Source organism: Manacus candei, unplaced genomic scaffold (genome assembly GCF_025592945.1).
Source record: "Manacus candei isolate 608988 ecotype Guabito, Panama unplaced genomic scaffold, ASM2559294v1 h1tg000017l, whole genome shotgun sequence".
NCBI classification, from domain to species: domain Eukaryota; kingdom Metazoa; phylum Chordata; class Aves; order Passeriformes; family Pipridae; genus Manacus; species Manacus candei.
The window spans coordinates 19,023,952-19,048,454 of NW_026138065.1; the positions used below are offsets into that span (position 1 = coordinate 19,023,952).

At 38.6% G+C, this 24,503-nt stretch overlaps 2 long non-coding RNA genes across 3 annotated transcripts in view; one reads left to right on the top strand and one right to left on the bottom strand.

The window, feature by feature from the left end:
• The window catches only part of LOC127469163 (uncharacterized), a 96,232-nt gene that overhangs the window by 58,843 nt on the left and 12,886 nt on the right, over positions 1-24,503 (bottom strand). Inside the window, exon 3 of the long non-coding RNA XR_007903875.1 lies at positions 8,501-8,630. This is a non-coding gene — a long non-coding RNA (uncharacterized LOC127469163). The remainder of the gene's footprint in view (positions 1-8,500; positions 8,631-24,503) is intronic.
• LOC127469164 (uncharacterized) lies at positions 6,186-16,368 on the top strand. 2 transcript variants are annotated; one of them, XR_007903876.1, is made up of 3 exons: positions 6,186-6,664; positions 8,512-8,649; positions 16,242-16,368. It is a non-coding gene; the product is annotated as an uncharacterized LOC127469164 (long non-coding RNA). The 2 variants fall into 2 exon arrangements; XR_007903877.1 differs by lacking the exon at positions 16,242-16,368 and adding an exon at positions 11,773-11,833.

Below are 24,503 nucleotides of genomic sequence, written 5' to 3' on the forward strand. Positions count from 1 at the left end.
GCTTCTTTTTTCAGCTCTAGTAAAATAACCTCCAGTTGACTCCATACCTGCCTCCACAGAAAGCAGTCAGGATCTGACCATTATTTAGCCAAGGTTTGAGTAATCATTTCCAAACTGTTTGCAGGATTTATCAAAAAAGGCTAAAGAGAGGAAATTACTACTGGTTATCTTAAGGTATTTGAATTTTATGGGTATTTACCCATCTTAAAAACAGTATTATATCCTATAATCAATATACCAATAAGGAATTAGAAATTAGTTTGTATAAAAGAGTTTAATTCTTGAATAATAAGACCATATCATTGGGATACCAATATGCTGAAAGTTAGGGTGCTTCAAGAATTTACATCTAGAACTACCCAGAGACTGACATGTATACAAAAGACTCCAACATCTAGAAACTCCTCCATGTCTCCTACAGACTTTCCGAAGCCTGCTTGTCCAGAACAAAGAACATTGTGCAATTCCACTGAGTGACATCTAAAAGAATTTCGATCTCCACTTCCTCTCAACCATCTATTGTTTTTACTTCAGTTTATCTTAATTTATTTCTCTTTATCTTCTCTCTTCCTTGGTCTACATTTGTCTTTGGTTTTCTGACCGGAAGTAGAGAAGACAAATTTTATTTTAAATTTACTTTTTAAAAGAAAGTTGCTTCTCTCTGCTGTTATACCATTCACATCCTGATAGTCTGACAATATACTTATTCCCACACACTTCCCTCATCTGGGATTGAGTTTCCAATAAGCCTCCCAAAAGCACTGTAATATTTACTAGCACACATTTTGGCGCACATGAAATGTGTGATTGTATTTATATTCATGCCTTTTGTACATATATATCTATGTAGACCTTAAAAAATATTGCAAGCATTTTTCCTAAGCTCTTTAACAATTTGACCCTATTAGTGTTGCCTGCTTCAACTCCCAGTATGACTCTTTTTTCATCCATATCGTTACAAAAACAGTGCAGAAATCTCAAAATAAGCAGATGCAAAACCCCACCAACCAAAAGATTCCTCTAGTTAGTTGGAAGAAAAAGTCTGAGATATAGATAGATAGATAGATAGATAGATATAGATATTTTGAATTACACCTTAATTAACTTTTATTACCATCCCTGTCAGAGTATGATAATTTGCCTTGAAAAAAGCAAGGTGATTTAATCTCAGGGGTATTTATAGATATTAATATTATTAACAGTTCTTTAGATAAACTTGCTTTAAAAAATTGATCTCAAGTATGGTCATACTATATGTAGGATTTATATGAGGAATGCACTAAGAGCAAAATGTGACAATAAAGTAATGTCAATTGTTTAAAATAAAAGAGCAATTTTAAGATAAAGCTGAAGTTCCAATCTGATGACTGTCTGTCCAGAGTCATTTTTCCTTAGATTTCAGAATAGCTGCTCTCCACAGATAGGCAGTTAACAGGGTTTAATATCTAGAAACATGGAAGAATTGTATGCAAAATAAATAAAAGTCAATCTGAGTGGATGCTATAAAGCATCCATATTTCATGGCAGCTTTTAAAGCTTCCCCAATCCAAAGAGAATGTAGAGACTCAATTCCAACACATGATAAAAGAAAGACTGCTTTAATGGATAATCTTAAAATCAGGCTCTTAACTCATTTGACAGGTTACCAAATCCTTTGCAGAACTCTAGAGGAGCAGACACCCTTCCTGATGGAAGAGCAAACACCCAGAGTGGGTCATTTGGTTAGGTAAGTCTTTTTAAAATGTGGTCAAAACATAAAATGAAAATACTGATACATGTTTTTAAAAAACAGAGCTGCCTGTATATAGGCAGTGCTGCCAAATCATATAATAGATACACATAGAACAGAATAAATTCATTTGGAAAGCACAGAAAAAATGGTACTAAATTGTGCAAAGCAATTAGAACTGAACCTTTGCATTCTTTTCAGATTACTGAACCATGCATGGCTATTGAATTTTTTTCAATTACAACATTGTGCAGAGCTATATATTTCAAAGTGCTTCCCTAGGAACTAATATATAGTTCAACCAGGGTGGTATCCACAGTGTCACCACCAAGGGCAAATGGATAAAGTTACCAGAGGGAATTATTCTTTTGTGGCAGGTTGATTTAGTCTTTTTAAATGACAGCAGCTGAACAATCAACTCTTATTTGTTTCTGTTACTAATAGGGAGGTATTAGACAGGTCAGCCTTGCAATAAAGTTTTTCTGTGAGAAGAAACTGCCAGTCTTGATAACAAAATTACAGCACTGATAATAGTAAACAGAAAGACCAAGCAGTTCCTGAAGGTGTTTGAATCCATCATTGAAAATAATCTATCTGCTGTGTTTAGGGGCACTGCTTAATCAGCAAGTATTTATTTTCCTTACAGTTAATCAACTCTAATATTACTTTTAAATAGAGATTGAGATTTGAGAACAGAAACAGGGGCTTCCAAAACGAAGGGATTTGTAGTAAACGTATGTAGCACTAAAAATGAGTCCTAATAGCTAGAGATTTGAGAGAAATAACTTGTCTCTATTTACATATTTGAAAAGCAACCATAACGTTTCATGCAGAGTATGCAATGCAATGTCTGGTCCCTCGTACAGCAAATATCAACAGGCAAAAATAAAACTAAATTAAATTCTCAGCAGGATAATCACAAACAGATCATCAAGACAGCGGTTGCCAGTTCATCAGCAGCTTGCAGTGAACCTTAACTCTAATTGAACTTACTGTAACCTGAAAAGTCACAGTCCCAAAGGCTGAGGTTGCTCTGCAGGTGAGCCAATGCCAGCACTGCAGGAGGGAGGGAGGGAGGGAAAGAGAGAGGCCAGCTAGGCCAGCTGCTCCACTGTGGTCAGACATGCCACATTGCTTCTCGCATGGACCAGGCTGCAGGTCCCACCAAACGAGCAGTGGAGGGGGTGTCAGGCAATGTTTCTTTGTGGGAGCACTGCAGTGCCAGCAGAAGTTCAGCAGGTGAAGCCAAGCTCATGGAAAGGCCTAAAAGACCTACTCAGCTCTCAGGAGCAATCCTCTGAGGGCAAGCTTGGACCTCAAAAACCCTCACCCCATGCTAGCAAGTTAAGCCTGAATATTCCATTTCCCTAGCTCAAATTTCTCACTGTGACACCACAGTTTACCTACTTGGTCTACAAGCAACACACCTAATAGCAAAGGAAGTCTTCTGGAGACAAACCCATTCCTCAGATCACTTCTTAACCTGGTGTAAACATCCCTGATACCTGAAAGACAAGTTTAAAGGCTTTAGTGGGTAAGTCTCCTGTATTTCCAGTAAGAATACCCTCTTGATGGGGTTGACAAGATTTCGGTCTAGTAAAAGATATTTTTCCCCCAAATACATTTGCAAATTTTATCAGCAGAAGCTTTTGTATTCATATATGCTGAGAAACACTTATTTGTAAATATTCATGTTTACATTTCACCTTTTGCTGCCTCCAGCTTTTCCTGAAACCCCAGTATATTGATCCCATCAACACACTGCCTACATCTAAACTAAAAGTGCTCCAGTCCTCCAAAACTGCCATGCAGAAAAGCGTAAGTTAAACACAGCGTGGTATTTTTCAACCTGTATTCTGCTTTGTGTAGAAGTTTTGTACCTGCTTCAGACTCAGAGGAGGCTTCTGCATCATGTTTTGTGCAGCTACAGAGTTTGACTGAATAACAGCTCTTGCCTCTATATTCAGTCCTTGCCTTGGCTATACCCCCAGCCAACAGCTAGCAAAGTGTTTCCAGAATTATTTGTCTGCTGTGCTAGTGTTCAGTGCTCCCCTGAGGAACTCCCCCTGTTGAGTGGCACTTTTATCACTCCCTCTCCTGCATGCTGTGCACTCTCCATGAACACTTCCAAATTCCCTCCAGGTGATGGGTTGTTTCTCCCATTCCTATCCCTCCTTCCAAATGCCAGGCATCATCAGGACTCAAGAGTGTCAAAAAAACCAAATGACAGGCTTTGGGCATCACCTCTCTTGGGATTTTCTTCCTTTTCTTTGTAAGATTTTAGATTCACCAAAATATCCACACAGGCATCCTGTTTTTCTCTCTAGAAATTTCCTTCTGAATTCTGCCCAGCAACCTCTGGAATGCTTCCCTTAGACCTCTTTCAGCCTGCTATTTCTCTCTCAGCTTTTTCTCCTCAGTATCAATGTGGATGTCACCTGCAATTGCTCAGGGCAAAGAAGATATTGTTAGAGGTCTGCTTCATTCCAGAGAGCAGTTCCTAACTAACTGCAAACCAACTTTACCCATTACAGATGGGCTGTGGCAAAGGCCATCATTCCCCATAACCAATAAATGTTCTAATCACCACAGTGACTAACAGGGTGAGGTCCTTTTCCTTTCTTGCCTATTGAGGATAAACGTGCCTTGCTCTCATGAGACACCCTTGTGTTTTGTATGTTATTCCATCCAGGGTTAGTCAGAATCCAGGGAGAAGAAATGATGAAGACTTTTAGTTAGGAGTGTTGTATTCCATACATATACTTCTGAACTGTGTTTACAGAATCTATTCTGTTCTAGCATCTTCTTTCTTTTTTTTTAAATTATTTTAATTTTATAAAAACAAAGCCTCATTTTGGAGCTTGAAAATACACTGACATCTCAGTGAATCTCTTGGAATCCTAGGTCCTGCTGAGAACTTGAAGGATTATATAGGCTGGAGAGTGCAAGAGTATATTGGGTTAAAGAAGAATATTGTGAAAAACAGTTGTGCTGTAATGGCTGAATACAGAGAACTGTAAGGAACCTGTAGTACTCACATCCATTTTAAGAGCCTGGCCTTACTAGATAGGCTTCATTCAGAGGGGCTTTAGAGGTATAATGGACAAAGCTCAGTTATAACAAACTGCACAAGCAGCAGAGGCTGAATAGACATGGCCCAACACAGTGTTCCCTGTCTGCTGAGCTGTGAAGCAGGAGTGGCATCACTTCTATTTAGTGATTGTAAAGAAACTGGCAAAAGTGAAAGAAAATCAAAGCCAAGGGTGAAAGGGTGGGATGAAAAAAATACATGAATAGTGAGAAAGATTGAAAACCAGAGATTTTATTGCTTGTTAATGGATTTAACAAACCCAAATAGAGCATCCCTGATGCTTAATTGTAAATCCATGTTCTTTCCAAAGGCTAAGGACAGCCAATGTAGATATAGAGCAGTATTGTAGCTTTTCCTTTTAAAAAAATTATGTTGCACCATGAAGAAATGTTGGCCCCCAAAAAGTAAATTTATAAAGAGAAAAGGGTGTCAATCTTGGGACTGAATTTACTGTAGCATCCTAAAGGGAAGATCTTTGAAACCAAACCCAAATGTTATTTAATTATTTCTGTCATGTTAAAGTACTTTACAAGGTGTTACCATATCCAATTGAAGCTCACACACAAATGATGTCATTTGCAGTAACACTTAAAGGAAAAAAACCCAAGAAATTGTTTAAGAAACCTTTTATGATAAGCTACGCATGAGAAATGCAGATGACAATAATACACTATGATTACTTTATGCTTTTCTGAAATTCTCAAGTGTCAGTAAAACACTGAACAAGGCATGACAGCATAGAGAAGATACCACAAGGCAAGCTCAGGAATAACTTTACAGTGCATTAACTGCTCTCATGATAACTGACTTTGCAGTGAGCATTGTGCATAGCTGTGTCAGATTTGCCCTTCAGTAGAAATATGGGAGCTGGGAGCATGTGATAGGGCAGGTAGAGAAGAGCTGACAGGCTATGCACTGTTACCCTTGAGCAGGTGCACTCATCCTGGACACATGGTGATCACAGACTAAATGACAGAAAGTGCTTCCCTCAGTAACAAGAACCTTACTTGTTTTATCAAGAAGCTGCTCATTACTCCTACAGTGTTTTTTCCTTTGGAAGACAGTAAAAGTTACAATGAGAAAGGAGCTGGGATATGTGGACATGACATCAGCAATCTGACATGGTCAGTTATCAATAGAAAGAAAATATCCAAGATGAGAAAGTAATGACTACCTCATTTTGAGGTATCACTGTTTTGTTCTGCCACTATCATCTTCCCTTTAAGGAACAGAGCTTTCTTCCTTAGAACTTTACACAGAACTACATTTTTGCCTGCAAATGTGACTTTTTGGATCAGCTTCAGGTAGGAGAGTTTAACATGCAGACACCTAAATACTATACCTTACCATCTCTGATAATGGGATCATCTGATAATACTGGATTCTTAGTTAATTTTTTAATTTTTCAAACGAGTCTAGCACTCAAATATTTTTTTTTCTTTAAAAAAGGTTGACAACATGGCATTTATCCAATGTAGTGTGGTCTTTTTAAGGTCTGCAGTACGAACACATTTTTTCATCTCAGTGAGATCTATCACTGCAAGGCCTATTTCAGCATCCCTCCAATAAAGGAGTGGTCAAGTATTACCCAGGGAAAGGTGCAGCAGGCAGGCCAAGCCTCCAAAGCGCAGCTGTCTGGTCTTCCAAGAAATCCCCTGTCTGCAAAGGAAAAGGATCACTGATGCTTCCACAGAAGGAAGAATTCCTCTCATTGCAGTTCCAGGAGTGTGTGAGGGAAGGAATGAGAAGGGGAGCAGAAGAAGCACACAGGATCCATATGCTATAACCTACTTCAGGCTCCAAATGGGCATAATCTGTCCCTTGATTCCAGTCTCTCAATACAGGTCTGTAACTTCCATCAGCAAGAATTTTGAAATATTTGCAGTAAGCTCTTTTTCACATTTGGCTATTGAATTAATTGACAAAAAAACATCCAAATTGCACCAGATGCTTCCTCAACATACAGTTGGTATTTCTGAAAGGTGACATCAGCTTGCTGTATGTTGATTTATGGAAATTTTTTTTCATTAGCACAGTACTTCAACAGTGCTCAATACATTTTATGACTAATCTACATTAAATAAACTTGAGAAATTACATTGTTACATGCACTGTGCAAAAGAAAATACACCTTCTCTACTTCATTAAAAAACCAAAACTGAACTTGTTAAATGTCTTAATAAATGCAAGAAGGCTTTTAATTCTAAGTAATTCAAAATTTATACAGCAAAAGGCCTTGCAAGTCATCACATAAGGTATTTCAGACAAATGTTTACTTAATTTTTAGCAAATTGTATTGTGCTTATAGAAATAATCCTTTACCATGGACAACTTACAGCTAAATGCTAAGTGAAAGGGGGTTATCTTAATTTTTCTGGTAGAATTGGGTTTTCTTTTAGTAATGCCTTTCTTTTTATTAATAAAACAGAGCTTGTCTGGAAATTTCTGCTTCTATAATTCATAAGATCTGTAGTCTGATAGTCTTAAATAGCTATCCAGGAGTTTAAATAAAAGGAAAATGATCTCTGTGCCACTGAAACAACACAAATTTGTGGTCTGTGCTACAGCTTTATTGATTGGAAACTCTCCAAAAGTTAGAATATTAATTACATTTCATTTTGCTAACTAGAGTTAATAGCCAAGATTAAAATAATCACAATTTATAATTAAAATAACTAGCTAGATTTAAAATCATTTGGGACAACAAAATCGAAGTTGTTTGATCCTGGGTTAAACATTAGTCTGTGATGTCACACAAGTCAAACAAACCCCAATTGTGAAACATTTCACTGTTCTGATTTCTTTTTCTGAGCATAACACATTGACTTCTCTGGAAACTGCAGCACCGAGCGTGATGTTATGTCTCTCAGAGTGAGGAAGCATTCTGATTGACTGATGATCATTTTAATGTGACATTTTAATTTAGTCAAACCACAAGGCTCAGGCACAGCAGATGTTCAGTGTGTGTCTGAACTAACAGCCCTATCTCCTTTCAGCAAAAATGTATACACTTTTATTTCACTCACAGAATCTCCAGATATAGTATTTTAAGGTACATCAACCCAGGTTGCAGCTAGCACATGACTGCATTCCTAGAAGCAATTAGATAGTTTTCTTCATCTGGGCTTTCAAAAATCCCAACGCAAGCATTTTGTTATAAACAAACATCTGGTCGTGTCTCAGTAACAAAGAAAGATAAAGTGTTTTTGACAGAACTTTGCCCTCTGGTCAAACTTCACTTTTCACCGGTGTCTTTCATTTATTCCTTTTTGAAGACTATTTGCAAAGACCTCTAACAGGATGTCAATAAGCAGATCCGCTGATATGGAGAAAAGTGATTCAATACTCTGAGTATAATTTTTAGAGTAAAGAATCAAAATTGTAATAAACAAAAGATACATAATCAAGTACACCAGATCAAAGCTAATACAATGTAGTGACGAGAGTTTTCTGGCTGCTTTCAATGAGCTCTAAACATGGTTATTTTCTCTCATAAAAGACAAAGGAAAGCTACAAAGATTAGCACAGCGCAGCTAAAGTGCCATCCCTCCATTCTCTCAGCCATATTCTCTTACCACAAGCATCAGAGGTTTTTTTCCCTTGTTAATCATGGCAAAACAAGCTGTCACTTTGACGTTCAGAAATAAATCCCATCTTTGTGCAATGAACTTTACACTCACCATTTTGTCAGCTTTTTGTATCTCATAGGTCTCTGTAAAGCTGAGGAAGGACCCACAAGTCAGCTACAACCAGAGGTGTTGCCATGCCCAGGAAAGTGTTCTTCCAAAAGTCAGTCCTCACCTCTGTTGCCTGAACCAAGAAATGTAAGGTAACCATAAGCCTTTGATTTGCTGAAGACTATTAACTGAAAAACAATGCTGTCAGTAAGTTACAACAAAAATGTCAGTAAGTGCTGACATTTTACTTACACTCTTTCTTTAGTATGTAGGCTAGATAGAAACAACAACAGTGGGGTACCCTTGACAAAGACAGGTGACATCAGGCATATACCAGTTTTAACAGTGTGAAACACGAGATGCCATTATCTGAATCCAACTGGACATTAATTAAAGCAGGGTGTCCTTATGTAGCCCCCGAAAAGTACCTGACAATCCCAGTTCTTTCAGACATTAAGAGGAACTGAGGGAATTCATCAATTTGCACCTTCCAGAAGACACCACCAATAATTTCACAGAAGAAAGACAAAACTAGGAGTTTTATTTGGAGTGAAGTTTTTGGAGGTTGCAAAGCAATCGGAGGGGTTCTTGGGATACAGAATGTGTAAGGAGCCAGTACTGATACTGTGCTGTGGTCTCCTTAAGACATTCTGTAGGCAGAGTGGGAGAAGGAGAAACCCATTTGATGTTAATTTATTCTTTTCCTTTCAGAGCCTTTATCGCATAACAGCAACTATCCTCTTGGCTCTTGGAAGTGTTTGGAGGGGAAAAAATTAAAAAGAGAGAGATGAGGTTGAAGGCACAGAAATTCTAGAGCAATCTGTAGACAGAGCACAGCTGGAAAATGTGGAGATTGTGTTTTATTCAGTCTTCAAAATTAAAAAAAAACAAAACAACAACAACAAAAACCCAGCCTTTTTAATACAAATCTATACTCTTCATATCCCAGGTGTTTGAGATATACTACCACATTTTTTTTCTCTTTAAGAAACAAAGCAAACACTGCAGCAGCAGATAGGCTAATGATAGCAATCAAACCAATCTGTGATATGGAATTCTTAGAAGGTAAATATATTCTTCTTAAAACAACAAATTAATTATTTTCTTTGCATACTTTTCTCCCAAGAGAAGGGATAACAAAATTCTTGTGTTGGTATGTTGCATAGATTTCTCTCCTGGGCTCTCTAAACAATAAGAGGTTATCCACATGTATCAGAAATATAACTGTTTTTATGACTAAGCTACTACCAGAACGTAAATGATAAGCAAGGTTTTTCCCCACAGAGTAATGTCCAGTCAGGATTTGGAGGTTTAGCTAGTTCTGCACAGGTGTCTGCTCACACAGCTAATTAACACTAAAGTTCATACAGTAGCAAAGAAATTCAATTCAAATTCTTGAAGTTGTTATTCTCACTGAGCTGGACTCGGAGACCATGAATGATAATTCCACTACTGCTTTCTGCCCAGTTGCGGCATTTCTTTGGTATCTAGCACAGCACAGCACATAGCTGACCAGGCTCCAAACAAGCAAACACATGGAGGGAAAAAAGCAGCTTAGCTACAGCAACACGGATCCCTGCATTTGCTATATACATATTTGTGCTCTGGCAAAGACCTGGTTGAGCACTGTGCTGTAGGAGGTCTGACTGTGGTCCATCAAGTAGCAGATTTAAAGCCAGCTCTGCTCTATCCAGATTACTGCAGTGTGCAACATCCTGTATCACCTTACAGCCCTCTGACGTTACACTGATGGGCACCAGCTGAAAGCCTCAGACTTTTCTCTGCAACCCCTTTTATGTCTTTAGGTATCAAGGCAGAACACACCTTCCATCACTACATACAGTACAGCTGACAGCGAGTGTTATTTCCTGTCTGGAAACAGAGAGGCTATCACATTAGTTAGCTAAAAGTTGTAAAGCCCAAAAATTGCAGCCAGACATCAATATGCCCTACAGAGGGTCTCAGGTGTGCAGTAACCCACCTCCACCATTAAAAAGGCATGTAAATGCATTAATCCATGGAGCTGATCCACTCCTGAAATACCAACATTGCAATACATCCGCTCTCATAAACTGTTGCAAACTGAATTAAAATGTAGCTATTTCAGGATGCTGTCCCAAGGAGAGGAATGTATTTTTGAAAGGAAAGCATACTGTTTCCAAGAGTCTTTTACCCACATAAAAAGACTTGTAGCCTTGAAATTCTCCCTTAAGTTTCCTTGCTTTATTTAACTTTTCAGCATCTGATCCCAGAAAAAGTACAGTAAACTTCAGAGCATTCCCTGAAATTATTTTCTCATGTTTTCTTGGTTTATGATCACCTTTCCTAACAGACACCATAAATTAACCTGCTTTTTTATTAAATAGTACATCAAACTTTAGTATGCCCAACAGGGAATACCAGACTTACAGCTACCTCAGCTTCTCTGAGTATCTTGTCCCATTGGGTTTCTTTTGCCCTAAACAGAAAGCCCTATTGAAAGCCTTACATGACAAAAAGTCTTCACACTTCCTAGTTTTGTTGCAGTTCTACTGTGGACAGAAAATATCCAAAGGAGTAAACTAGGTGTGAATAGTCATTAATAGTGTTTCCTGCCAGGGGAGGCCTCTTACAGCATTCTAGCCATATCAGACTTGCTATCTGCTTCAATAAACTAGCTTTTAAACTAATTTGTCAACCCATCTATATCAGCAACATTTATTTCATTAATTGGAAGAATTAGCTCTTTGTAGCAAGTCGAAGGCTGTGAAGCCAAAATATACTGTACTTTCTCCCTAGTGACCCAGAGACCTTTGGATGAACTCTTGGGGTGCCATTAAAATGAATAGTTATATAGAAAAAATAGCATTTTAATGTTTATTTAGCATTTAATTTTCTACCTTTCCAAAAAAGGAACTTTAAACATTTTTGAACATCTGGTAGCCTTATTTTGTAGTTTGTTTCTCCACTGATATGAGCAGAATGTCTTCAGCTTAGAGAAGACAAGTCTGCATTTTAGCCACATGGATGCTCTCAGGTTACAAACAGTGTGGAGGAGGAGGAGATAATAGAAATTCCTTTTTAAATTATTTTAGGATTGACATGTCGAATTTTAGGGGGCCAAGTCCTACTGTCCGCTATGCCACTGATATCAATGAAGCTTGTCTGGAGCTATAGTTGTGTATATAATATTAGTCACACCAGATACTGCTGCATTTTAAGCGCAAAAATATTTTATGAGGTAAAGCAAGTTTAATTACAACAACTTAATAACAGAATTAATTTGTTCTTTTAAGTGGCTAAGATTTTTACATGGATGCTGTTGTAATTAAGAAGGTGTGTTACCACAAACCTCCCAAGCTTACAGGTACATATATATACATCCTTCTTTATACAAATGCTTATATATTTATAGATAAAATTATAACATCAAATATTTTGGTATCTATTGTGTGCTATACATGAAAGTTATAAACTGTATTTGAGAGTCTTAAACATCTGTAGTATCAATAGACCCTTAGAGCACTCCTGCAGTGTTTTAACCCATATTTTCTTGGTTTATCATCCCCTTTGCTAAGAGACACCAGAAATTAACCTGCTTATCTAATAAAGAGCTCATCAGTCCTATCTACAACAATAATCAGCTCTCCAGTGCTACACAATATTCTCCCACCTGCTCACACAATACTGTAGTCATGCTCCTAAAAGCAACCTAAAAGCTCATGTTAGCTTAGGTGACTACCACGTACTCTAAAACTTCCAGGATCACCAATTTCTAGCATTCAGAAATCTTACATGGGAGGCCTTCTTTCTCTTAAATACACACCTCTGGGCTCACATTTGTCTGCGATAAAATTTCTGTTCTTCCAAACATACTCTTATCAAACAGTACCCCCTGGTTAGCAAAAAGGTCCTACCAGAACAAAATGAGATTCCATCAAAATATTTTTTTAGCAATAGCTTCATAATTATTTACAAATAACTCGAAGAAAAGAGTCAAATGAATAGCAGTGGACTAGCAATAAGCCTGACTGATTTCCTGAACAAAAACACTTTTCTATCCTTATGATGATGATAACCTTTTTATAGATACTTCTTACAAAATATTTTTAATCCTTGCAGTATGGAGTGCTTTTATCTCCTGCTAATTATCTTAATCTAATTTATTAAGTGAGCAGCTTGTCATCACATTTAACTTTGCCCACAGTATTTGAAATCTAATCCAGTTATTTGGCAAGAGTAGATTTAAATAGAAGTATCTTCATTGACAGCAATTACTTTACAATCTTTAGCTAATTGTATGTCCTAAGAAGATTTTAATGATTTTTTTTTGTTCTGAATCAGTACCAGATTAGCCTGCCTACAGTTACACAGCTTATTATGCTTATTCTCCTTAAACATAGCCTCCTGCAGGATTTCATTTTTTATTTCTTAGAATTTTTTTGATGTTTCAGGACTAATATTTACACTGAATTCCATTAAAATAATTAAAATGGAAGAGCAGCTCCATCTCCCTGAGAATCCCAAGACCTGGATCTGCTGATCATTTTATGTAAACTTGCACAGAATTTCTCCAGGACCCCATTCTTGCCAGATAGTATCATAGTCACCAACAAAAAAGGTATAGAACCACCTGCATTCTGGTTCAGTTCTAATAGCTCAGCTATCATTTTTAGAAATTAATTAAAACTCATACATCGAATTATCTTTAAGGCCTTAAACATCTCTCATTACTATTGAGAGCTAAAATCAGGTAAATAATTTTTGTTCTGTGTTGTGAAAATGAATGGTCTCTGCTGTGGTTACTTAGACCATTGTGATAAGTAAGTGAAACCCTTCATGGCAGCTCAGCATAAAATGCAATAAATGACCTTGCGGCTGGTTAAATTGCAAGGCAAGATCTAGGTGTTTAATAACCACAAAAAGCTGTTTATTGCACATACAGTCCACTGTCACTGACATTATCCATAGCAGAAAGCATTAAATAAATGGTTTTTTTAAAGAAGGAAAATTTTTTTAAAAATCAATATAATTCAAGTTTGAAAGTATGTTGCACTATCTGTCCTAGCTCCCTACATTAAGGTTTTCAAAATGTAGCATCTCTTTTTGAAATAATAATAGGCATACATGAAAATGGAATCCACTTCCCTACACCTGGAACAACCTGAGGGGCCCTGAAATTCAGGCAGGCAGGCAGCATGATCCTATGCCACACTACCTATCTTCATGCATCATGGAACTATAGAATCATTTAGGTTGTAAAAGACCTCTAAGATCATTGTGTCCAACATTAACCCAGCACTGCCAAGTCCACCACCAAGTGCCCACCTTCAAAGTTACTAAGAACTAGTAAGAATTTTTGCTTAACTGATATAAATAATAAGAACTAAATGGAATAATTACCCTTAAGTAGCATTTTCAAAGTGTATGTTCTTTCTAGTGAGGCAAGGAGTGTTCTCAAGGAAAAAGACTCACTGAGCCACCACTAGGTAGAACCAGGAGGGAAACTCTTCACGTCTCTGGGTTGAGCGGGCTGAGACAAAGACCATTTGCAATATCTGAAGTTTCTGGTAGCTGAAGCAATCATCTGCAAGTTGGCCCAGCACACACAGAAGTAGGTAATTACTTCATCTGTGCAAAGAAAAATGGCATTTTACTGCTAACTGGACCATAGAGCAATACAGCCTTGAGATGTACTACCCTCAGGAGAAGAGTTTAGGGAAGATGTTTAGGAGTTCCGACACCATTGCCTATGACAAGCTGTGACCTTAGCAGTGTCATTAACCGGGAAGAGAAAAGTGAGTTGGTGTTTTACTAACAAAACAAGACAACCCAAAGTATTGTGGGATATGTGACCATACATAACTTTAAATACAATATATAAAATGGGAAAAGCAAGCTATAAAAGGACATGTTTTAAAAATTATTCTTTGAAATTTTTCCTCAATGGGACTAACATCTGTTGATCATTTTGTCCGCCAGCCCAAGGAAGTTCAGAATATGAAAGAGGTAATGAACTGTGAGAAAAGCTTTGCTTTGCAAGAGTGTTTCTTTGATTTTTATTTTTTTATCAAAATTGTAGTGGCCTCTGACCAGTCACAAAATAACAATCATTAACTGGGCTATTTTTGTTCTCGGCCTAATCTTGCAACCAGCAGAATCATGTTCTCCAGCCCATCCTCATCCACGAGTAGTGCAGTAAATGCTGCCACAAGGGGAACCCACTTAAAGTAGATATCTATTTAAGGCCTGTTATGGTCTCTCATCTGCAGTAACAAAACCCAGGTGCTCCATATAGCAGCTGCTTGTCACTCTTCCTGATAGCTTGGCAGGTCTGCAAGTGAGGAGAGATCTGAAGCCTTATGCAGACATAATACATTTCACTCCCAAGAAAATGAAACCATGCTTGGAGTTTCCCTAAGTGATGGTTGTAATAGGAGACATGGCACTGTCAGCACCTGTGTGGGAGCACCATTTGATGGAAACTGGGAACCTTTGTATAATCCAAACTCAAGCCCCAAAAGACAAATGTGACCAACCTCCTAAGAATAAAATGTTTCTTCCTCAAATCACTGCCTTTTATAGGTGCTCCATGACCTCTAGGCCATACTAATAGACTGAAATAATAGTGCTCACCTCTGTCAACTAATCCTACAATTTGCACAGATGACTTGGTTGAGTGGATGAACCATCTGAAATAAAACTGGTCTTTTATAGAAATATTCCTGTGTTAGAGACCTAAGATGCTCACAGTTTTCTAACTTTTTAACTCACCACAATGTCAGGACTACTTCTTTATGTCCACAGGAAACCTCCATGGATTAGAAGTCCAAAGCAAGCTATCAAGATCCTTCCTACCCCTCCTACCTTTGCTTCTACTGCACATTTCTGAGATGTCGACACAGCTCCTTGTGTGGTCTTGAAACTGATGCTGTTCAACAGCAGCCAAAAGAGAGGGGAAAATCTGCTTTTTTATTTATATAAATCTGGCTAGGAGTTTTTATTTATTTAGAATGGAGTTTAAACTGTGCTTGACTCTAAATAAATAAAACACGTTATTTTCCCTCCCTACTGGTTGCCACCAAGCTGTGCGAATTTCAAAGACCACACAGACAGCAGTGGCTGTGTGGTAAAATGGGGACTGATGCAAAGGGAGGCAGCCCACCAGGGGCTGGGGTTTTCAAGGCTTGCAGGTGAAAGAAACACTATGAAAGGCATGCTTTGAGAGTACGGATAAGCATAACTCTGAAAAAGACATCAGATCCTTGGATATTGTGCTGATGCTGATCCTTTTCCTTCCACGCCTAACAGTACATTTCTCCACACCGGACTGAGCCTTACAAAGTCACTCCTGTCCATCACAATGACATCTTTCTGTGTGTAACAACAGTCCTATGAGAGCACGATGGGGGAGACAGGCAGGAAGAATGCCAGGGAAACACATTTCAGGATTCAGTTAAGTGGAGAGGACGGGAAGAAAATATCTTTAAGATTTATTCCAGGTTGTCCATTTCCTTTAGCTAGAGCCTTGAAAAAAATAAATTTGGATGCAGTTTTGTGCACTGTGCATAAGGATGACGCTGCTTGAGCAGGGGGGCTGGACTAGATGACCTACTCTGGTCCCTTACAACCTTACCCATTTTGTGGTTCTCTGACAAGGAAGAAAAGCCCACAGAAATGAACAGGCTGGGACAAGGGACTGAATTCTTTTTTCTCTTCAATCAGTCACAGGCAACACTTCTGTAACATGTATGTCTTCTTTTAGCCTCTAAGACACAAATTCAATGGACCAAATACAACTCATCTTTGGAGTAGCCACTGGGATGAATTTAGATCTGGCTGTATCAGAAATGGTGTCAGAAGAAAAGCGGATGAAAATTGTACAAAAACTCAGGTGAGTCTCACCTTACTCAGTGATAAGCAAAGACACTCCTTCCTAGTGTCCCTCACCTGAACATCCCTGATTTCTTCGCATGGTCAGTAAATGATAACTTCAGACAAGTTAACAAGTTCAGACAACCTCAGTTCAGATCTTTTGGAAACACCAGGTTCATGAAATATCTATCTGCCGTGTGAAGCTCATGTTTGGAGGAAAGCAGAAATGCAAAAGGCAAAAGCACTAACTCCTCCTGTTGGCACCCAGCTAAAACCAAATCTACTTGCTGCTCCCATGGTACCTGCGTACAACAAGGGCCATGTAAAACCATGAATTTATGAAAAACTCCCGCTATAGACCACCAGACAAATAAAGAATGAACACAACTGGCTCTCTGCTTGATCCTGGACTGCTGCACCATTGATTTGCATTATTTCTCCTCTTCTTCCAATGCTTCCTTTTGAAAGCAAATACAAGGGAAATCACAAGATTCATCTTTTTTGCAGGCATCTTATTGTCATTGACCAAGGACTTCACCATGCCAACTTCTGCTACTCACTTTCTTTGGTTCACCAGTTGTTAACTATAGGAAGAGCTGGTTGCAGACAAAGCCATTTTTCTGGTAGACCATGGTCTGCAGTTGATCTAAAAGGCTTAAAGGCTTAGCACTTGTCTCATTGGTCCAACTGAGGGATCAGAATTTACGTCTAAAATTATAGTTATCCTCAGCAATACTGACCTAAACAGCCTACTCTTGGAATATAAAGATAGAACAGACTATTCCTCAGGGGCTGACTACAGAGCCTGCTTGCACAGAGCTGAACTTGCCAGTCTATGCTAAAATGCAGTGGGCAATAGCTCTATGAGGCAAACCTGTCCATATTCATGATTCAAGCAAGCTATTTTACAAGTTACAGTATAATCCCTAGCAGCAGCATCTGCTGACCTGGTATGAAAGTGAACTTGCAAATGTCTTATTCCTGGGGTGAACGTCAAACACCAGCAGAAGGACTGGGGAACAATTAGCTGCAGTTACTACATTTTTTCGTCTCCTTTGGGGGGAAGGAAGAAGGATCAGTGAACTCTTACATGTGAAAGAGAGAAAAAAACAATACAAAGAGTGGCAAGGCAGAAGCAGGTCAAAGGAGAGTGGGAAACTTACTGGGAGGTCAAGCCAACTGAAAAGCCTACTTTTTCTCCAAATAAGGCAGACATTCAGAGTCCATAGCTTGTAAGGCACTTGGCCAAAGTCAAAGTGAGACATACAAAACCCTACCACAAGACAGAAAAAAAAAGACAGAAAGAAAGAAAAACATCCCTATCTCAGCAGAGCAGCAGAGTTGGCTCAGAATTTGCTGTTGAAGGAAAGGTCAGCAGACAACCCTTACTCAGTGATGACTGCTGAATATGAAGAGATGTAAGCAAGGGACAACTAAAGAAGTAGAGATTATTAGAGTGACAGTAAACCCTTCCCAGCTGGGAAGGGTACTGGACAAAGCACATACCTCCCTGTGCCTCTAAAGCTAGAAGCTGTTCTGAGAGGGGAAGAGACCAGTAATCCTATCTGGATTCTCAACCTCTTTCCAAATCCAGCTGGTTCAGATAATGATGCAGCTCAAACAGATTTTTGTTAAGTTCAACGTGGTTTTTCCAGTTCTGTCTTCTACTGACATGCGAGGAGAATACATTGCCGTGTGCTGGCTGCAGGTGGACTATCAGAATCCCACATAAATTGAAGATCCTGACCTTCAGTTAATACAACTGGCACAATTTCACCAAATTTATTCAACATGAAGCCTTCCTATCCTTTTACCTTCTCAGTTTCACATCCACCCCCCCACTCTGACATTCTAGGTGTAACATATACTGTAAGGCTACTCCTCTACCCACAGACTGCCTTGCCCACATCTCTCACATCTTGCACCTCAGGGGTAATTAGCATAAACTCAGTCAAATGCAAGGACAAACTACAAGCCCTGGGTGCTCAGAATGACTGCAGAGGATAAACACAACCCCATTTCCCTGATAATCATAATCTGCAAGACCTTTGTCTGCCACATCACTAGTCTTTGTAGAATAAAGACCATGGATTCTTAGGCCCAAGGACAAGGATATGGATACTCCATACACCAGTCAGGAACTCCTGTCTCTGCTCCTTTATGTCTTCTCACTAGATATCACAGTAGGACTTTTCCAAACTAGTCATACATATTTCCAAATAAGTTTTGACTTTATTCTAACAACTGGGTTGAGGATTTGCGTTTGGACTTTCCTCTTCTTTTCTTTAAAAAACCCCTTTATTCAGATTTCTGGGTGGCAAAAGAGAGAAGACTTAAATTTAAAATGCTTTGGAGATCCTATGAGAAACCTCTTTATATTTGTGTGTGGTCCTGCAGTTTTGTCAGTTGTCTGACGTTTTAATTTCCTGTTCCTCTCTTACGATGGGATTCTGATTTCCTCTCACTCTTTCTCCTTTCTCCATTACAGAAACCTAACAAGCATCTTCAGTTCTACCATCTGTTTCCTATTCACTTTTATAAATATTGAAACAAATAATTAATTTGGAGAACAGGCAAGATGTAGTCTGGCTCATCTTCTGTCAATATATAACTTCTACCAGCCCTTTCCAGTCTTTCAATCTCTTATAGAAATTAGCTCCTTTGCACCAGACTATTCATGGTCTAACTCCCTAATGAAACTGGTCCAGTTTAAAATGGTTTGATGTTTTTTACATTAGAAACAGCCATTCTGGGTGTTCTGTGTCCCCACAAAATGCTGTGTCAACACAGTCCAGTTGCAAACTAGTTTTTGATAAACTGTCTTTCTGTATTCAGACAACATAAAATATGAAAACCTATCCGTTGAGCCTGATAAAACAGCCATGCTGAACAACGTATAGTCCATCCTCAGTGACTAAATATACATAATCCTCTGCTAGCAGGAATATGATGTTAATGGGAAGAGAAAGATTTGGTCTACTTTGAAAGCAACCCCAAGCAGTTCAAAGAGATATCACCAAATGCCTGTGTATTCCTGTTTCATATGCCAATGCAGTTCTCTGTGTACCAGGAATCTCAATCCATGAGATTCCTCCTGAATGTCCAGTTGCCATTTCCATAGGGCAAAGACTATCCTTTTCCTCTGTGGTTGGCTATGGCTTGCGTCAGCATGATGCTAAACTGTGACAGAGCTGTTCACTGTCCATGCATCAAAACCAAGCCCCTAACACAGTACTTAGGAGTACATGTACAAACTTGAGGAGAAATTACACCAGCCCCAGGAGAGGTCGGCATGGATGTGGATCCCCATAGGATGGTGGCAGAGAGCAGTGTGTGCTGAAAGGGGACAAAGAGGTACTCAGGGCCCAGCTGTCTTTTTGGCAGTCAGTCCCTCTAGAATGGCACCAAATTGGTGCTCCCTTGGACCATGGTTGTGTTGCCCTGTCCCAGGATGCCAGCCAGAAGTGTGTCCCTTCTCCCCTTCTGCAAACAGCCACGTAGACAAGCCAGAATAAGTCAGGCACTCATCCTTATCTTACTGCCCACCACAGCACTCACCAAACTTCAACCGGTCCAACCTTTCTCTCCTCAGACTTGTGACCATGACTGAATTCATCTTCTGGATGTTTCCTCAGATGAGCATGCCTTTAACTTTTCCTTGGGGCTTAAAAAAGATTTTTCAACCCATTTTTCCATATCACCACACACTGTCCTGGAGATGTCTCTCAGGAATATATATGGTGAGGTTCCACATCCTTAGTCCTCACCGGGAATGGGATTGCAAAAGAACATTCCAACTATTTTAGGTTATGGAAAAAGTAATCAAATATTTCACTCACCACTAAAATGTCATCATTTTATGCATTTCACAAAGAATTCTCTCGTTACATTAGATAGGCCTGGAGAGACTCCAGTCTCTGTGGGTTGCATGCATTCCCCTGTTCTGTTCAGAAATTAAAAGCCTTGGTCTGTTTTTTAAGAAAGCCAAAGTCACTTGGTGCCCTGCTACTGACCCAAAACTTGATGGCAATACACCTTATTTCTCTTATAAACTGATTTGGCCTTTTCTGAATTTGTTCCTCACACAGTTGTGTGCACACCATTCTCCCCACATACTTTGATAAAAATAACAATTGCACATGAAGAAAAAAGAAAACCCAGAATAATAACGACAACAGCAACCGCTTGAGAAAGACTAATGAGCGCTGCTGAACAGCAGAGCCATTCACTGACACTGAATAAAGAAGACAGCAAGTCTATGAGGCCATTAGTATCCCAATTTTAAATTTAACTGATTTTTTTTGATTATTATTTTGGCACAATGCTGCAAAAATACAGCAGCATGATACAAACACTGTAGCATCTGCAAGAATTCTCAGCCTTTGAGGAAAAGAGTATGTTAGCAACACACAGACCTTACGAATGCAAGTAATTCTTGCTGTAGGAGAGAGACAAAGTGTATCCTTACCTGTATCCTTACCTTTTACTCTCTTCCATATCACTGTAATGCCTACAGGTTCAGAGAGCCAAAGACACCAGTGGCTGGGCACTATACAAACACATAAAAGGACAGTTCTAAACCTATATGCTACAGCTCTAAGACTTCAACAGCTGCATGAAACCCAGTGGCATGGCAGAGATAAAAGTTGAGTAAGAAATGTCTGTACTGAGAAATACATTGTTGTTCAATCTATGTTGCTTTAATGTGAAATCCTACATTACAGGATTTTCTGTAATAAAATGCATCTCCTGAGAATTTGCTGCAAAGCTTCTTCTATTTGACAAGATTTTCATAAAATATCTTTCTGCAACATCAGCGAAGTTGAAAAGAAAATCTATTTCAGGAACAAGTATACTCCATGTTCTACATTATCTGAAGGACCGGTGTAAGAAATCACCCTGATTGAATCTTAGTAAAAAATGTCATAGATTTCTTTTGGAAAATCATACATATTGTTGGGACGACATACATCAAGGAGACACTAAAGATCCCTATTCAGGATGGATAAGTATAAGTAGTACTTTTTAGTGCAGGCATTGGTGCTTTGTTCTAGTGACCCTCTGATGACAATAGAAAGTATCAGATATTACATCCAATCCTACAGACTCCATTCATATGAGCAAATCCCATTGCACTGGTAGATCACACTCCTGTGCATAACTCCCAGAAGAAAAAGTGTATAACTGAGAGCAATTATTGAGCCCCTCTAGAGTTGCCTTTGGTGGGAAGGAGAGAAGGGAAGAAATTGTGAATTATTCACGATTTTCAGTTTATCCCTAATCCCTTAATTCTGTCATTCTGAGGGTAGAGACTTTTGCTTAATGGCAGTGCCAGAAATAACAAGCTAGAATTGCATGTTTATGAAATGGGGTCTTAGTTACTTATTAGGATCAACTGAGCTTGAATTAATGTTGGCTCACATTCAAGAGCACTGAGTGGACTGAATAAGCATCACAGTTTTAAAACTCGTTAGTTGTTGTTTGTCGTATGTATTTAACATACTAGAAACATCCAAGCACATTAGACTATAGTTTTCCTATAAACATACATACGTAGAAAAATATGGCTAATACAAAACTACTTTCTTTGGATTTGTAGCTCTCCTTACACCAGTGGGTGACAGATGAAGATAACCCTGAATTTAATAGGACACCTTATGCTCCCAAATTTAAGTTGGGCGCTTTTGTCTCAGATGGTAAGTGGATATTTTACAGATGGTAAGACAAAACTGGGCAAAAGTAGAATGTATGTAGAAGTGAAGGTGCAATGCAAGTGAAAGAGAATCCAGGTCAGGTAAAAAGAGTAGCTGACACTGTAGATAGCACGGGGCTTTGAAAAGCTTACTGATGAAGGCCATTTGATATGGAAAAATTAGTCCACATTTTGAACTGATGAAAATTGCACACAAGATACTCGCTCCAGATGCCTTATAAGTGATCTGAAACACTGGATGTTTCATTCACACAGTTTTAATGCATATTGCGGAGGACTTCTTACAGTACTTAGGTTTTGACTTGTGGGTCTGGTTTGTTTGTTTGTTTGTTTGTTTAACAATGTAAAGGTCCAAAATGCTTAAGTTAGCATGAGATCACAGCTGCATTTCTGAAGATTTAACTGTGCAAGGGATATTCACATAGAGAGCAATGTGTCAGGAGTCACTGAGCACAAGAAATCAAGGTAGCACTTGATTCCACTAACTTTCTATTTCAAATCAGAACAAGGTTTTCAAGAAAGTGTCCTCATCATCCTACGTACCATACTTTAGTTTGCACTTCAAACATCCTTAGGGCTCATAAACTGGATTATGAAACTAAACTCCACTCCAGCTGCACACTTACTGCACCCCCACAAGTTATGGATATGAGTCTCCAGTTAAGAACAGTTCAAGACAGGGCATCTGAAACATGCTTCATGCAGACACCAGTCCCTCAGCACCAATTGCTCTGTTCACACAAGCAGAATGTGGGAACAGAAGGAGAAGAAACAAAGCAACCTGTCAAGTTAATTCTCTAAGGTCAGTCCCAAAATCTGTATCCTTGACACATGAACCAAACCCTTCCTGAGCTGATTTCATCCCTATTGAAGGACAGTATATTACCAAATCAGACGCTCTCCCCCCCCCAAAAAAATGTGCTTCTGAAAATAAAACTGAAAAAAATTCACACCTTTGACTGAAAACAATGGTAATAACAACAACACATGGCAATAATAATAAAATAAATATTACAGGAATATGATTCTTCATCAAAACATGGGAAACTGACTAAAATGGCTAATCTTGTTTGAGCACAAAGGTTTTCTAATGAAAAAGTTGGGAGGGGGTTGAGGAAAAGAAATCCCATTGTTTCATACACAACCACAAAGTCCTGGTGAGTGAGGCCAGACTTACCTCAAGGTGAGATGCATATAGAATTAACGTAATCCATACGGCACACAGTCCTGTCACACAGACTACTCTTGCCTATTTCCTACCAGAAGCAGAGGAAATTCTGCCTGTTCTAGGCATGCTACTTGATTTTGCACTAGTTGTTCACAAAAGCACACAGAGAAAAGGAGAATAAAAACCTAGTTTTAAATATGAGATATATTTACTCCTATACTGTAGAAAACATCAAGAGGCAAAGAAAATCAGAAGTCACACCACGGTACCTTCCCAAACACAAGTAATTCTTTTATGATTTGAAGGCTGTGCTGTCCCATTTTTTCAGCTCAAAGAATTTTATTTCTTCAGAGAAGTAAGAGTATCTTCTGAAGAAAACAAACAAAACTTTTGGGTTCTCCCTGTTTTTCTGCTGCTTGCTTCAGAACTATCACCTGAAAACAGCAGCTGCAGAATGAAGGTATTGAGAAGCATGGGGAAAACAGGAAAATCATACATCAAATTATAAATATGAAAGAATATAGTAGCTTTTAAACTGAAACATATTTAGCAGAGTGAGGGGAAAAAAAGGTTGCTGAATAATCTGAAAAAGGTAAATGGGGTTGTTTTACGCAGCCAAAGAAAATAAAAACAGCATCATCCAAATTAAAAACACGATTATAACAAAACATAGGTGCATGCAGAAAATTGTACAGAACAACAACAACAAAAAAAAAAAAGCAAACATCACCATCCTGAAAATCATTTAGAGACCTGAAGTTTTTTGGAATCAGAGTGGATGAGATATCCATCCTGCAACATCTGAGTAAAGAAGCTGATTTCATGTGGTTAAAGGGTTTCAGAAAGGATTCATCAGATCCAGCATCATTTCGCAATCCCACATAACACTGATTTCTTCATAAACTCATTTTGATTCCCTCATGGTTCTGGAAGCAATAAATCACAGCCATTTAAAAGAAGGTCATGTACACATTTTCATATTTCATACACAACCCTGTTGCACTAAAAAAATGACCTGGGGTAATTTGCTTGAGGGTTGTAAAGTCATCAGTTCACTTTGGATTGACTTTAATACGTCTCCATGGAATACTCTCATCCTTTTCTCTTTCAGACAGACTCTGTACATTCATTTGTTCCCTGAGTACTTTCTGGAAGGGCCAAAACTCATCCAAAATACAACAGACCACAAAACTTTCTCTTATAGGCAAGCATGGTAGAGATCATGCAGTCCACCTCACTTCTGACTCTTTGGGATCTCTGACTCTCATTTA